Source organism: Cupressus sempervirens, chromosome 9 (assembly GCF_028749045.1).
Source record: "Cupressus sempervirens isolate cs-2001-9-10 chromosome 9, ASM2874904v1, whole genome shotgun sequence".
Taxonomy (NCBI): Eukaryota; Viridiplantae; Streptophyta; class Pinopsida; order Cupressales; family Cupressaceae; genus Cupressus; species Cupressus sempervirens.
The window spans coordinates 736,620,862-736,635,787 of NC_143126.1; the positions used below are offsets into that span (position 1 = coordinate 736,620,862).

Consider the following 14,926-nt stretch of genomic DNA (forward strand, 5'->3'; position numbering starts at 1 on the left):
ATATTATCAGGCTTCTTCAACTTAGGTAGTCCTCTAACTCTTTTCATGTTACACATACTAACCAAGTTATCAAAATTAACATGACATAATCTCTTGTGCCAAAGCTATACATCATCAAATTTTGTAACAAGACAAGTATCATCCTCTATATCCAGATAAAATAGATTATTTCTAGTTTGATCACCTTTTCCAATCAGTTTCCCATTTCTGTCATATATCTTGGTAATTTTGTTTTCAAATTCAACTTTGCATCCCAGATTATTCAATTGTGACACACTTAACAAGTTACAATTTAGTCCTTCAACATAATAAGCATCGTCACATGAAATCTTGTCTATGAGTTTGATAGAGGCTTTTTCTTTTATCAAACATGGTGCATCATTACCAAATCTTACACTATTTCCATCATAACAAGTTAAGGTAATGAACATACTTTTTTCTCTAGTCATGTGATGTGAGAATCCACTTTCAATGATCCATCTATAATTCTTGTTCACACAAGTCACAAATGTAGTTGCCTCATCTTCATCAAATTCATCCTTCATTGCAACATACACCACTTCATCATCATGTTCATTAGAGCCATGTTCATCAGCAATGTAGCATGACTTCTTGCCTTTGTCTTTGTAATCTCAGTTGTCATCTTCTCTTATATTTTTGTACTTGTTTCCTTATTTGTAGTTCTTATTTTGTGTACAGCTTGCAGCAATATGACCAACTTCATTTCAATTGAAACAAATGATGGTTAACTTACCTTTGAACTTGCCTTTACCTCTGTGGAATCTCCTTGCTAGCAGTGCTTCCAATTGTTCAATATCTTTCTCATCTGTATCACTATCACTGGATGCATACTTTATCTTTCTTTTCTTCTTCTTCTACTTCATCTCATTAGAATCCTTCAATAACAACTTAGCTTTGAAAGAAAATTCAAGACTCTCTAGTTTGTAATTGTCAAAGTTAGATAGCTCATAAGTAGCGAGTCTACCTACCAGACCTTCAAGGGTTAGATCATTTCCTGGAATACATCTGAACTCTTGGATTACAAAAACTCTAATAGCATAAATAGGCACTAATGTTCTCAAGATTTTACTCAACATAGTATCATCATCTATATGACCAGTAGCTCCTCTTATTGTACTAACAACTTCTTTTATCCTAGCAATATATTGAGCAATATTTTCACCTTCTTCCATTCTCATATCATCAAAGGCTCTCAAATTTGGCTCTTTGAACATTTTTGTCTCCTCCATAGATGGTGGTCAGGGAATCCCACATTTTCTTTGTAGTGTTATAGCCTTTGATGTCATCAAATTTGGTGTAGCCTAGGGTAGAGGCAATCTTCAACATCGCCTAATTGTGTTCCTTTTTCTTCTTCATATCTTCAATAGTTAGGGCTCCCATTGGATGAACATGTTCCACTATGATGGTAGATTGTGCATGATCTCCAAGTCCTCCAAGGTGTAGCTTCACCAAACTTTTCCATGTAGGAAAGTTATCTCTGTTGAGCTTGGGTACTTCTATTTTAGATATCTTGATCTTTGTGCTTCTAGTACCTTAAGTCTAGTCCTTTTAAGAAGATGGCTCTGATACCAATTGTTGTAATTACTTTAGAATAGCTGAGAGGGGGAGGGGTGGGTGAATCAATAATTCAAGGTGCAGATGTATAGATAATTTTTTTTCACAGTTCAGTGAACCCATAAAACATTCATACCCATGCATGCATTCATTGTGTATTTACTAAAATTTGTATGTTACTATCAAATCAATTTACAAAAATGTAAAGCATGAAACACAACACATTCATCAGCACACTTGACACAATGATTTACATGGAAACCCAATTTGGGAAAAACTAGTAGTAACATGGTACTTTTTTTTTACTCTTTTGAAGTGATGCCCTATGAAAGGCCAACCCTATTAAAGGTTACAATACACATTGTTAAATGTGACCCGATTAAGGGATTTCAATCACCCTATTAAAAGTGAGCCTTGTTAGAGGACTTTAGGCCATTCACTTGGAATGCCACCCTGTTAAAAGGATTTTTCCATGACTATTAGGTCAACATTAATTCAAAGGATTTACCCTAGACTGATATAATTGTTAGAGAGTAACAGTAGAGCTTTGAGTTGATACAACTTACAACTTTACTTGCAGATTATAGATCTCTATTCAATCCTCAATTCTTCTTGGCTTTCATAATTTGCAGCTCTAACAGCTTGTTCACCCTTCAAGCATTCAATTCCTTAAGCCTTCTTTCTTAACATGCCATTGGAGACTCTTCTCTTGGGTCACTTGATGAAGAAAAACCCTTAATTCCTTCTCCTCCTTAGGTTCTCGCACATGAAACCAACCTCTCTAACCTCTTTGCTTCATGACCAAACATTCCTATGTAAAGGAAATTAGAATATTTTTTCCACTCATTATCCATCGTTCAAATTAGAGTTTTGGATGGATTAGGTAGGATACAATGTATTTGCCCCATATCTTGTCTATTATAGAAACTTCTCCTAGAATCCATTTGAATTCACCTAAAAATGGTTTACATCAAATTCTATACCACTAGCTCATCAATCTTATCTTCCTCCTGGTTCACAAGTTCCAAGAAAACAAACTTGTCAGCTTAGATTCAGCAAATCTTTGATCTTTATCATAATGTAGTAGCTCAACATTATCAACCTTCTGATGCTCAACACATACTGCGTTGCTCGACATCAACTGTAAAATCATTTGGCATCAACTAAAATTTATTTGTGCTCGAGATCAACTAAAACTTACTCGACATCAACTATCTTGCTCGGCATCCACTATAATTTTCTTTCACTCGGCTCCAATTGACTTTCTGCTTGGCTTGCATTAACTTTGCTTGACACCTACTATCCACTTGGTCAAGCTTGGCAGATGAACTTTGTTTAACTTATTCTTCTAAACTTTCTAAGTGTAGCCAGCCATTTTGTAACCTTAAGTAAATCATCAATTCATCATGTCATCACTGTCTTAATTGATCCTTGCACTTCATTTCATAATCATAACTCAACCTTTCCTCTATGTGCTTTTGTTACATCTGGTTGATCAAATCCTTCTCATCAATAAACTAAGTGATAGTGCATGAATCTTATAAGCAATTGTCTCATCAAAAAATAGTAGGTTTGAAATCAGTGACAAAACAATGATTGAAACACATAGTCTTCTTCAACAATCTCCCTCTTTTTCAATCAAATTTCAACATCTTCATCTTTCTACAACCTACAATAAGGATCTCTATTGATTAAAATTCATCAAAAAATCCTCAATGGAAGGAAAAGAATTTGGTACAAGAGAGGTAAGCTCTTCCTTAATCTCAAGTACCCTTAACTCATTCCTTAAATAAGCCTTCAATCTTGGTCCACATAGCTAGAGGGGTATTGCACACATCAAGGTGAAATTGTAAACTATCAGATACCTTTAAAGCAATCAACCCCATTGCCTCATCCATCTTGTTCTTGTGTTTCATGACCTCAAAAAGCCTCTGTAAAATTGGTTGTACAATATCTAAACAAGACCACAACCCTTTTGACCAGAGAAGCCATGTCATCAAGGTCTTCCCTGTGTGATAGTTATGAGGGGTCAGAAGTTCTAGATAAGAAGAGGTCTTGGTCATTATTTTAGGTGTTAGATTATTTTTTGCAAGCAAAAAAATGACCAAATGATTAAAGTACTAGGTCCACTTAATATTACTCAAAACTAATACTAGATCTAGAAAATAGACAAAAAAAATACACTTTTTAAAAAAATAGCACCTGAATATGTGTCCATATGAGCCTAAATGAAGGCTTTGAAGTTTCAAAAATTAGGATTTGCAATTTTTAGAAAAATTTAGGAAAATAGATTATAAACAACCTGTAGCAATGTAGATCATGAAATTCTACCCCAAAACAAAAAAATTACTTGAAAAAAGGAGCTTGTATGAGTGAAATATTGTCATTTGAAAATCACCTTTGTAATTTTTTTCTGAATTGTCATTGTCATACCTACAAAAATCAAAGAAAATATCTGAAAAATGTTAGATCTATTCTATCAAATCCTCATTGTCCTTTTCTCCAAATACTAAACAAGCTACAATAGATCTGGCTCTGATACCATGAAGGATTTGAGCAATATGCAATACAAATCCACAAAGATTGAAGAAAACTTGCATGTAAAATCTTGTCAGAGAGAAGAAAAGGACAAGATGAGGCAAGGGTTTTAATCTAAAAATATAAAAATTGTATTCTTAGAAATGAAAAAGATATAAGATAATTACAAACGATCTATCCTTATAGAAGGAGATCGAAACCTGAAAAGGGTAACCTAAAATGTAAATGCTATTTAATAATTACTTTTGAATTATTAAATGAGAATGCAAAAGGTGTATAGGGTAAGATCTTAAGAAGGGAGAAAAGCTAATTTAATAAATTAAATTAAATTAACCTTTTTCACTAACAATGAGTTGCAACATGTGTCCCTGGGGTCCTAGGACCCCCAGAGATACATGTCATGATGCAATAGGTCAAATTGGGTATTAGGCTAACCTAGTGACCCCATTCGACCCATTGCATTGTGACATGTGTCCCTAGGAATCCTAGGACCCCTAGAGACATATGGTAATCAATCATATTGCATCACGACATGTGTCCCTAGGAATCCTAGGACCCCTAGGGACATATGGTAATCAATCATATGGGTCAAATGGGGTTGTAGGCTAACCTATGACCCCATTAAACCCATTGCATCATGACATGTGTCCCTAGGGATCCTAGGACCCCTAGGGCAATATATGATAATTGATCATATGGGTCAAATGGGTTCATAGGCTACCTATGACCCCTTTCGACCCATTGCATCACGACATGTGTCTCTAGGGGTCCTAAGACCCATAGGGACATTTGGTAATCGATCATATGGGTTGAATGGGATCATAAGCTAACCTATGACCCCCTTTGACTGATTGCATTGTGACATGTGTCCAGGACCCCTAGGACAATATATGGCAATTGATCATATGGGTTGAATGGGGATCCATTTCATCGCGACATGTGTCCTTAGGGATCCTAGGACCCCTAAGGACGTATAGTAATCGATCATATAGGTTGAATAGAGTCATAGGCTAACCTACAAACCCATTCAACCCATTGCATCATGACATGTGTCCCTAGGTGTCCAAAGGCCCTAAAGGACATATGGTAATGGATCATATTGTAATTTAATAAACTATATAATACTATGTAATAATTTCTAATACTATGTTCAAATATATATTATAGTAGTATATGTAATAATATAAATTTAATATAATAATAATATATAGATAATATTTTTAATATTATAGATAATATATAATACTATATAATAATATATAGTATTATGATTCTAATATTCTATCTAATCATATTTAATATCATATATAATATTCAAATATCATTATATCTTAAATGTGAAAACATATTTAAATATGTTTTTAAGCTTTTGGTTTAAAATGTACAATTAGTTTCCACCATCTCAATTTTTTAAATTTTGTGTTTTGCCACCATATTTTGGGTACCCGATTTCAGATCAGGTACCTAATTAGGCTTTTTATTTACCAAATCTCTTTGGTCAACTCAAAAAATGTGTTTGAGACATGTCTCCCTAACATTCAGACTTCAACTAGCTATCTGACAATTATTTTTCATCCAAATTCAGTAAAATGAAAAGGGTTTTTTAAGAACTCTCTCAAGATTCCATCAATATAATTGCTATCAAATTATGAGTTTGATAAGTATTTATTAGTTAATTTCTAATGAAGATGTTTGTAAATTGTTGATTGACATACTGATTGAAAAATAGCTATAACTTTCAAACGATATAACATTTTTGAAATCCAAAAGTTGCATCACATTGTATGCTTCGCCTAGTATAAGAAAATAAATGAAAATTTTAATCTCTAAAGTTTTCAATTAGTTAAGATGGTCAGACATGAGAGTTTTTTTATTTTGAAAAAGCTATAGTAGAAAATTTATATTTAATTATTTATTTGAAATAAAAATACCCAAAAATAATTGTCACATCCAGGCTTGAGTCTACTTTTTATATCTATAGTTATATTTAAAAATATTATCATTGATTCAACTGGTCAGACATACACCTACTTTTTATTTTTGCCTTGAAATTTTTAGTACTGCATTAAAATCCAAAAATTTGACCAATCAAATAATTTTTTCTCCAGATAAGGCATAGTAGTTTAGAAACTACATTCAATTTCCTATAGATTTTTTTCTTACAACTACTTTAAAATTATGTGTCAAGTTAAAATAACCTTGATTTGCTAATTTTTCACTACCACATAAGGTCATAGTTTGGTTGAGCACGATCCTGCACATACCCATATATATATACACACACATTTAAAATCTTATGATGACTTTTCATCCTTAATATCTTAGATATAAATAATTCTATAATTAGTATCTAACTCATATACTTATTATCTTATTACTATCATACTATACTTATAGCTCAATAAATGATTTGATTTCTTCTATGAAAATTATATTATCTTTTCATTCACATATATATATAATCCCCTTATTTCTATAGGCATTAAGTATTTTTTTAAAATAATGTATTGTTATTTACTTCATAATATTATTCACCTTATTTCTTAAAACTATTCCCTTTGTCATATATTCAATAGAGGTTTGTTTTTCACTCTACTATGGTTTCATACGATCTTTGAGTTTTCTTGCATATGACTCTCTGTCTGAGCTTTCCTTCTATGGTTTCCACCAATCAAAATGCATTTACTGTAGGAGTTTTTAGGCTAGGTTATAATGGCCCTGGCCAATGGTGACCTAGTTGTTGATACTAGTGTTCACACTACTACTTTGGAAAGGCATGGTGCCTCCATTGATTAAATGTCCTTGCAAGTTCATCCCAAAGGTTTTTCACGTGGTAATTTTGATATTATCCTTCCTTTACAAGAATATGATGCTACTTGTGATTGGTTAGAACAACATACCTTGATAGGGTATTTTCCGGTAGGACTCCTCCTAAAGCTATGCTCTGAGAATGGGTTAACAAGAGTTGGACACCTCATGGGGTCTGCCTTGACACTGTAGAAAACCTTACCAAAGATTTTTTTATTTCACTTTGCCAACCCATCATAGGAAGATGTAGTTTTTAGCAATGGTCTTGGTCTGTGCATTCTTCCCTACTTGTTTTTCAAAGATGATCAAGAGATTTCACTATCTCTAATGACAAAAAGCTTAGGGTTCTTGTGTGGGTAGATTTTTCAAGTTTACCCTTGCCATGTTGGCCTTTAGTTGAGTCCATTGCCAATACTCTTGGCAAAGTTATTACAATGGAACATGCATTTTTTTTCAATGGTCCTCAAAAATGTGTTTGCGTTGAGGTTGATCTTTCCAAGGATCTTAAGGATTCTATGGAAATACATATTGGTTCCAAAACCTTCTCTTAGAAGGTGCTTTATTTGAACCTTCCTAACAGCTATTAAAGGTGCCAATCAATAGAACACAAGATTAGGGATTGCCCTTTAGCTATGCCTAGGGTTAAACCCTTGCCTAAAGAGGTTCTTGCCAAACCAGTAGAAGGGAAAAAGAAGAATGGACTACTATTGGGCACAAGGGCAAGGTTCCCTTGGCTCCTAAATAGTCATATATGTGATAGTCATTTTGGTTCCTTGTATCTCAATAGGAGTGCAAACCCTAGCCAGTGTAGGGATGCAAGCGATTTTTTCAAAACCAAACCCTAGTTCATAGGGCGTTAAAGTGGACACTAGGGCTAACACCATAGTTGTGATTTGCACCCCTCTTGCTACTTCTTCCATAGCAAATCATAATGTTTTTTGTTCTCATAGTCCTCCTAGATGTACTACGAAACCAGAGGAGAAACATTAGGCCATTAGTTCAAAAGATTTTTCTTCTAACTTTAACCTGGTTTTAACTTTCTTGTAGAATAGCTACTCCTCTCTCGAGGATGAGGAAGATATGGAAGAATTTTCACGAATTTTTTATCATGGAATGTGTGAGGTCTTATAGACCTCTCCAAAAAGTACTATGTCAGGGATAACCATCATAGGCTTGGAAATTTAGATTTTCTCTGTATGCAAGAAGTTAAGATCTCTAGTTTCATGCTTTCATCTGCATGTCACGTCATTTGGTCAGATGGCATTATTTTTTTTTCCCAACATGATTCTGGCAAGGGTGGTGTAGTTACTCTCTTGTCACCTCATCTTCATTCTACTATTATTTCGTACGGTTTTGACCCCATGCACAAAATCATTTGGCTTTTTCTTTCTAGTAAAAATCATTCTTTTGGAGTCATTAATGTTTATGCTCCCAATGATGCTATGGAAAGATCTCAACTATGGGGCTAGTTGGATAACAACTTGCCTCCAACTACTTGGGTTATGTGTGGTGACTTCAATATGGTTGAGTTGGCCTCTGAAAAAGATTACATTTTACCTTTTCGTTGGATAGCTAGGGAAAGGGAAGCCTGGTACTACATGCATAATAAATTGGGCCTTTTTGATCCCAATACTAACTGCTGCCAACATAGTGGGGTTTGGCACACTTGGTCCAAATTTTTAGCTAGCTTTGACCACATTTTAAAACATCTCGATCATGCTATGATTATTGCACAATATTTTTCTCCCTTTTTGAGGATCAAGATTTACCTATCATTCCCTTGCCAAATGTGACATTATCTGACCACTATCCCATTTATTTTGCTACTTCATAGCACATAGATGTCCAGAGAGTTATCAAGTCTCAATTTTTCCTCAACACGTTAGTGTTGATGCATGCTTCCACTATTACTCATATCCCACATGTTTGGAATTTAGAGCCAAGTTCGCATTCTAGACAGGGTTGATTCAGTGGTGGAATGATGCCATTACAAAAATTGCTCACTTTCTATGCATCTATGGGTGACAATTGGTGGTTTTTACAAGGTGGTCTTATGAATCCACTACCACTGCTCTCAAAAAAGCTTATGAGGCTCTCACCCTTAACCTTCTTTATGTTGATTTGAAAATTCAACTTGCCAAACTTTTCCATGATAAACTATTTGTGGATAATTATTATGCTCAAGGGACCCAAATCAAAGCTTGCCTCCATTGGTTAGAGGTTGGCGATAAAGCTTCGAAGGAGTTCTTTTAGGCTCTTTGAGATTGTCATACCAATTTTGGGATTTTAAAAAAAAAACAAGGCACTTCTATTCTCTCCAGTCTCCCTGACATCCTGCAAGCATTTTTTCATCACTATGAAAATGTGTTTTCTTTGTAGGGAAATTTGATTGCTCAGGAGGAAGCTCTCAAACAGTGTATTTTTATTACTCCAAACTACCTAATAGTTGAGCAACATGCTTTCTATGAGAAACTTCTTACACTCCAAGACCTTAAAGAGGTAGTTTTCTCCATGGCAGATGATAAGTCCCCCAAGTGTGATGGGTTTCCTTGTAAATTTTACAAACACCTCTGGGAGTATATTGGTCCCAATTTGCACAAGGTTTATCTTGAAGCCTATCATGCTAAAAACCTAGGAGCTATTATCAACAAAGAAAACATTAAATTCATCCCTAAAGCTAGAGATCCTGAGGATATTTGCAATTGGTGGCCCATTACCCTTCTTAATGTGTCCTATAATATTATTAATAAGGAAATTTCTCTCAAAATTCACCATCTCCTTCCTTTAATTATGTAGCCCGAGAAAACTAGCTTTATAAAATCCAAATATATTCTTGACAACATTATTATTGTCTAGGAAGGTATGTAGTGGGCTCGCAAGTCCAAGTAGCTGGCTTTTTTTTTTTTTAAATAGATTTTGCTAAAGCCTATGACTGGATTGAATGGCCTTTCATTTTGGCTATGCTCCAGGCTCTTGGTTTTGGTCCCAATTTCCTGCAGTCCGTGGAGATGCTTTTTCGAGATACTAATGTTTGCATTACCATCAATAACTCCCACTCTAACACCTTTGGGCTTTTTTGTTCCATTAGGAAAGGTTTCCCTATGGCTATGACACTTTATGTTCTTGCTACTGAAGGGTTTGGCTACTTGCCAGCTCACTCCGTGTCTTCAGGTTTGGTTTGTGGCATCTCTTTACCAGAATCCTCTTCCCAGTTGGTCAATGGTCATTTTTCTAATGATTCCTTTCTCACTCTCTTAGAGGATGAAGAAAACATTAAAAATGTCTTGAATTGCCTTCACACTTTTTGTCAAGCCTCTAGTTTTGCTATTTAATGGCATAAAATGCTTTGTTATCACTAGTTTTTTTTGCCATCTCTACCTTGGCTTAACCAGTTTGAATGGAAATGGGTCACACATAGGGATATTTTTCACTTTTTAGGCATTCCTTTTTCCTTTCAAGCATCACCAATGGATCTGTGGAATGTTGTGCTTGCCAAGATTACTAAGAAGCTAGATTATTGGCTTACAAAACCACTTTCTCTTATAGGCAAATTCTAGATTTGCTCTAAAGTTCTTGCCGCTATGCATGTCTATTATTCTTCCTATTGGGATCATTCAAAAGCCTCCTATAAAAAATTAGAGTAATTGCTCCATAATTTTCTTTGGTCTTCTGGTTTTGATAATCATGGCTTTCACAGAGTTGCTTGGGACTTTTTTTGTCTCCCCAAAGAGTCTAGAGGCCTTGGCATTCTCTCCATACATAAGCAAGGTCTTGCTTTGTGTTCCAATTGGATTATTTGTGCCATCACTAGAGATGAAGCTTAGAAGATTTTGGTTTGGTATTGCATTTCCTCTGGATTTTGTATCAATAGACTTACATGGAAGGGGATTGGCTTTCAAAACCTTCTAATCATGTGAGAACTCATGCACATACAGGGCTCTTTTGTTATCAAGAGTGTATGGAAAGCTTGGGAAGTTGTTAAGCCTTGACTTCACTGGTCTGGTGATGAGTTCTATGATGGGCTCTCTTTGAACCAACAAAAAATTTGGTGGTCTTCCCTATTTGCCATCCAAGGTATGCCCTTAGCCAAGACTCAAGGTGATAGTGCTCTACATTTTTTCAAAAGAGGCATCAAGACTCATAAAGATATTTTCTCTAGGGTCTCCATGAGTCTTAGATATTGGAAAGATATGCTAGTCCGATACTATCTTTCCCGTTTAGATTGATAGACCTTTGACTAAAGTTTCTCTACAATTCCAGGTCACTTAATTCATAAAGTGGGTATCTAGTCTTTTAGACCTTGGTGGATTGATTAGAAGACTCTTATCACTAACTACAAATCAAGTCTAGGTTATAGATGGATTTCTCCCCATCTGTTGACAGTGGATATGCTCAATCAGAGATGGCATTTAAAATCTTCCCTTTCTCAATGGAGAAATCACTTTGACACTATTTGGAGTGTCATTACAAAAACCAAGATTTCCCATTTTGCTTGGTGTCTAGCTTTTCAAGGTCTTCCCCTTGGGCCTCGGCCCAAGCATATTGGGGTTCCAAATCCTAGGTGTACATTTTGTGGCCAACCAAAGTCTTTCTTACATATTTTCTAGTTTTGTAGATGTGCTCAAGGTTATTCACACTAGATTCATGATTTTTTAAAGCCATTTTGGTGTCAACTCTTTTCTTGGCACATGGTTATTTTGGGTGATTCCCCCAAGATCCCTAGAAAATTTACCCAAATTTGGCATACCTACAGGATGGATATTTTGTTCACTTTGTGGAAAGATAGAAATGTTGTTCTTTTCACTCACAATTTATTTGATATAAATATTGCTATGTACACTAAGGCATGTATTTGTAATAAGGTAATGATACAGATACAAGTGCAAGAAAATAAGGTGGCCCAACTGCAAGAGCTTCTTAATCATTAGGGCAATGCCCCTTGTACTATTTCTAGGATACCTCCAGATGCCTCGATGGATACCACGATATCTAGAGGTTGTTACTAGAGGTGTAGTTCTTCAAGCCACTGCTCACACATGCCAAATTCATAGGCTTCCTGCCACTACTCTCCCAGTGGTGGTGATGGTGGGTGGAGGCACAATTTAGTTTCCTCACCCTATGGTGGTATTGTTTGGTCCCTGGCTCCTCCTCTTGGTCCTCGGCAAGTGCTTTCTGGAAAGTGGCCTTTTCACCTAGAATTGGCCATCTCTCTTCCACACCCTAATAACAAGGATGCTGACCAAGCCCCTGATGATGCTATTGACAATTGGACTATTCCTAGCCTTCCTGCCAATCCCAGGGATGACTGGGGATTTCATGATCAGGATGAACCACCCCCCTCAGTTGGCACTACTTTAGCTACCTGATGGTTGCTTCTTATATGTTTTTTTCGATGAATAGTTGTTGATTCGAGCTTTAGCTGTGTGAACTCTCATGGGGTGATCTTGTATCCCCCAACACTTTTTCATGAATTTTAATCTTAGTATATTATTTATTAATAGAAAAGGACTATTCATATAAAAAAAACCTATTCCTTTTATTACTTTTACATAGTATGCAATGTAAACATTACTAATACTAGTAAGACTAATTAGTGATGAGAGTTAAAAATGCACGCCAACTCCTTGCTTGGTCATGTATTGTCTTATTGCAAGAGTATGTGCTTAAACCTTGTCTTTATCTTCCTACTATTATTCACTTTATTTCTTTGTACATATTATGCATTATAAATGTTACTAATATTTGAAGAGTTGACAAGTAAGGAAGGTACATACCTACATACCACATGTCTTGACTACATACTAATTGCTTCCTAGAATATATATGTGTACATGGTTTTAGTCTCTTCAATCCGTATTCACTAAGATGCATTATATATATATATATATATATATATATATATATATATATATATATATATATATATATATATATATATATATATATATATATATATATATATATATATATATATATATATATATATATATATATATATATATATATATATATATAATCTCTTTTTATAATCATTCTTAAATGCATTTAGTATCTCTTATCCCATCAGTGTGTATCTTGGAATTTCCACATGTAATTGTGTGTGTGTGTGTGTTTGTGTGTACAATCTAATTACTACCTCTTCTTATGATCATTCTTAAATGCATTTAGCATCTCTTATTGCATCAATTCTTATCTTGGAATTTCCACATATAATGTTTTTAATTATTACCCGCTAAACTTGTTCATGAATTGTGTGTGTGTGTGTATATATATGTGCATTCTCAACCTCCTAATTGCTATTGATTGTCACTTATGCGTGGTCTTTCCAAAATGAAATTAATTTGAGGTCCAGGTGACCTATTTTGTGTCCTGCTATGTTCCAATGTTAAACACACTTTTCTTTGGTCAGTATTTTTGTTGCCTCTGGTTTCTCTACACAACCTCTCATTTGTGCTTTGGTATTTTTTTTGCTGCCTCTTGTTGCTCTACATAGGTTTCATTTTCTTCTAGTACATACCTTACAATTGGAGAGACATTTGAGGCATTGTGTCAAATGATTCATGTGTTAAAGAGGGAATGATTTTGTTATTGAACTTGAGGCTTGGGTTTGCACTATCAAACTATTCTTATTTTTATATTTTCCCAAGTGTGATTTTGAATAATGTCTGAAGGGTGTTCCTATTGAAAACTAGGGTCCTAACTTTGTTTATAGCAATCAATAAACTCTAGAATAAACATAGCATCTCTAGCCATAATTTGTCCTAGTACTTCATCATTACATTCAATCGGATCACTATAGAACTTTCTTATCTCTGCTCCCATTTGAATCATCTCCTTGAAAAAATGTTGGAAATAATTGTTCTTTTCTCTTTTCTCAACTTCAATAGAAATCCTAGATTTATATCTTTCAACCTCATATAGTTTGAGTTCAAGGTGGTGATAAGGCCCAAGAGAAGCTATCAGAGGGAGGTCTCTGGTAGAGTGAAAATGTATGGATTCTCATGAGATGGTTTCCCTTCTTCTTTCCCCTATTGTTGTGTCTCCTTTATAAGGTGCAACCAATTCCATAATGTGCAATCAAATAGAGGAGATGTCAATTCTCATAATGAATTCTCGGTCAACCAAATGGTCCCAAATTGAATTTCCTAATCATAATCTGGATTCTAGATTCTAGAATCATAAAGCCCACATTTTGAATGCCAATGCTTAATTTATATTCCAAAAACCAAATGGGCCCTCAATGCCTTTATAGGTGTTTTACATTTTTTTTCGTGTCAGCTGTATATCTTTTTCCCCTATTTCATGAATTCATTATCTTCAATATTTTTCATGGCCAGAATGGTTGCCTTCTATGAAATGAATTTTATTCTAATAGATGTGATTATGCCCATTTCTCCTCTGAAAAAATCTATTTATGGTCTTACCTTATGACATGGGTATGTTGACTAAAGCTATGGATATTTTATTATTGATCTTAACCATACCTTCTTATATTAATATGTCTTCATTGATTATCAATGATGATGGCTAATTGTATCAATGTTGATATTAATCTTTCCCTTTGTTCCAAGTTATAATGGTATTCCAAAGTGTATATAATCAATTTTCTTGGTTGTCTAAATCAGATTTAAATACAATGATGTTATATACCCTTAAGCTGTGGGGGTGATAGCAATTTCATTCTCCTTCAACAAAAAGTTTCATTTTCTTTGTGTAGTTTTCTCTACTTCATATTGAGACCCCAATATAAATTACTAGCATGATTACTGGCACATGTGGCATTAAAGATTTTTTTAAGGCATGTGGGTGAATGCTTACACACAAGACCTAGAACTATTTATCAACATTTTAATTCCTACACTCTTCAAACACAAAACTAGTGTCAACTTGAATTCATGTAAAGGCTATGTTCTCTAAACATTGGTTAATTATTTTCCCTCATACCAATCAAATTATTAACATAGTTTACATAATTTTTATTTCTAATGTTTGCTAGGGTAAGAGT

General features: G+C 34.6%; 1 pseudogene; it reads left to right on the plus strand.

Annotated features, from left to right (window-relative positions):
* Positions 1–14,926, plus strand: part of LOC149540830 (kinesin-like protein KIN-5A) — a 112,589-nt pseudogene that overhangs the window by 42,464 nt on the left and 55,199 nt on the right.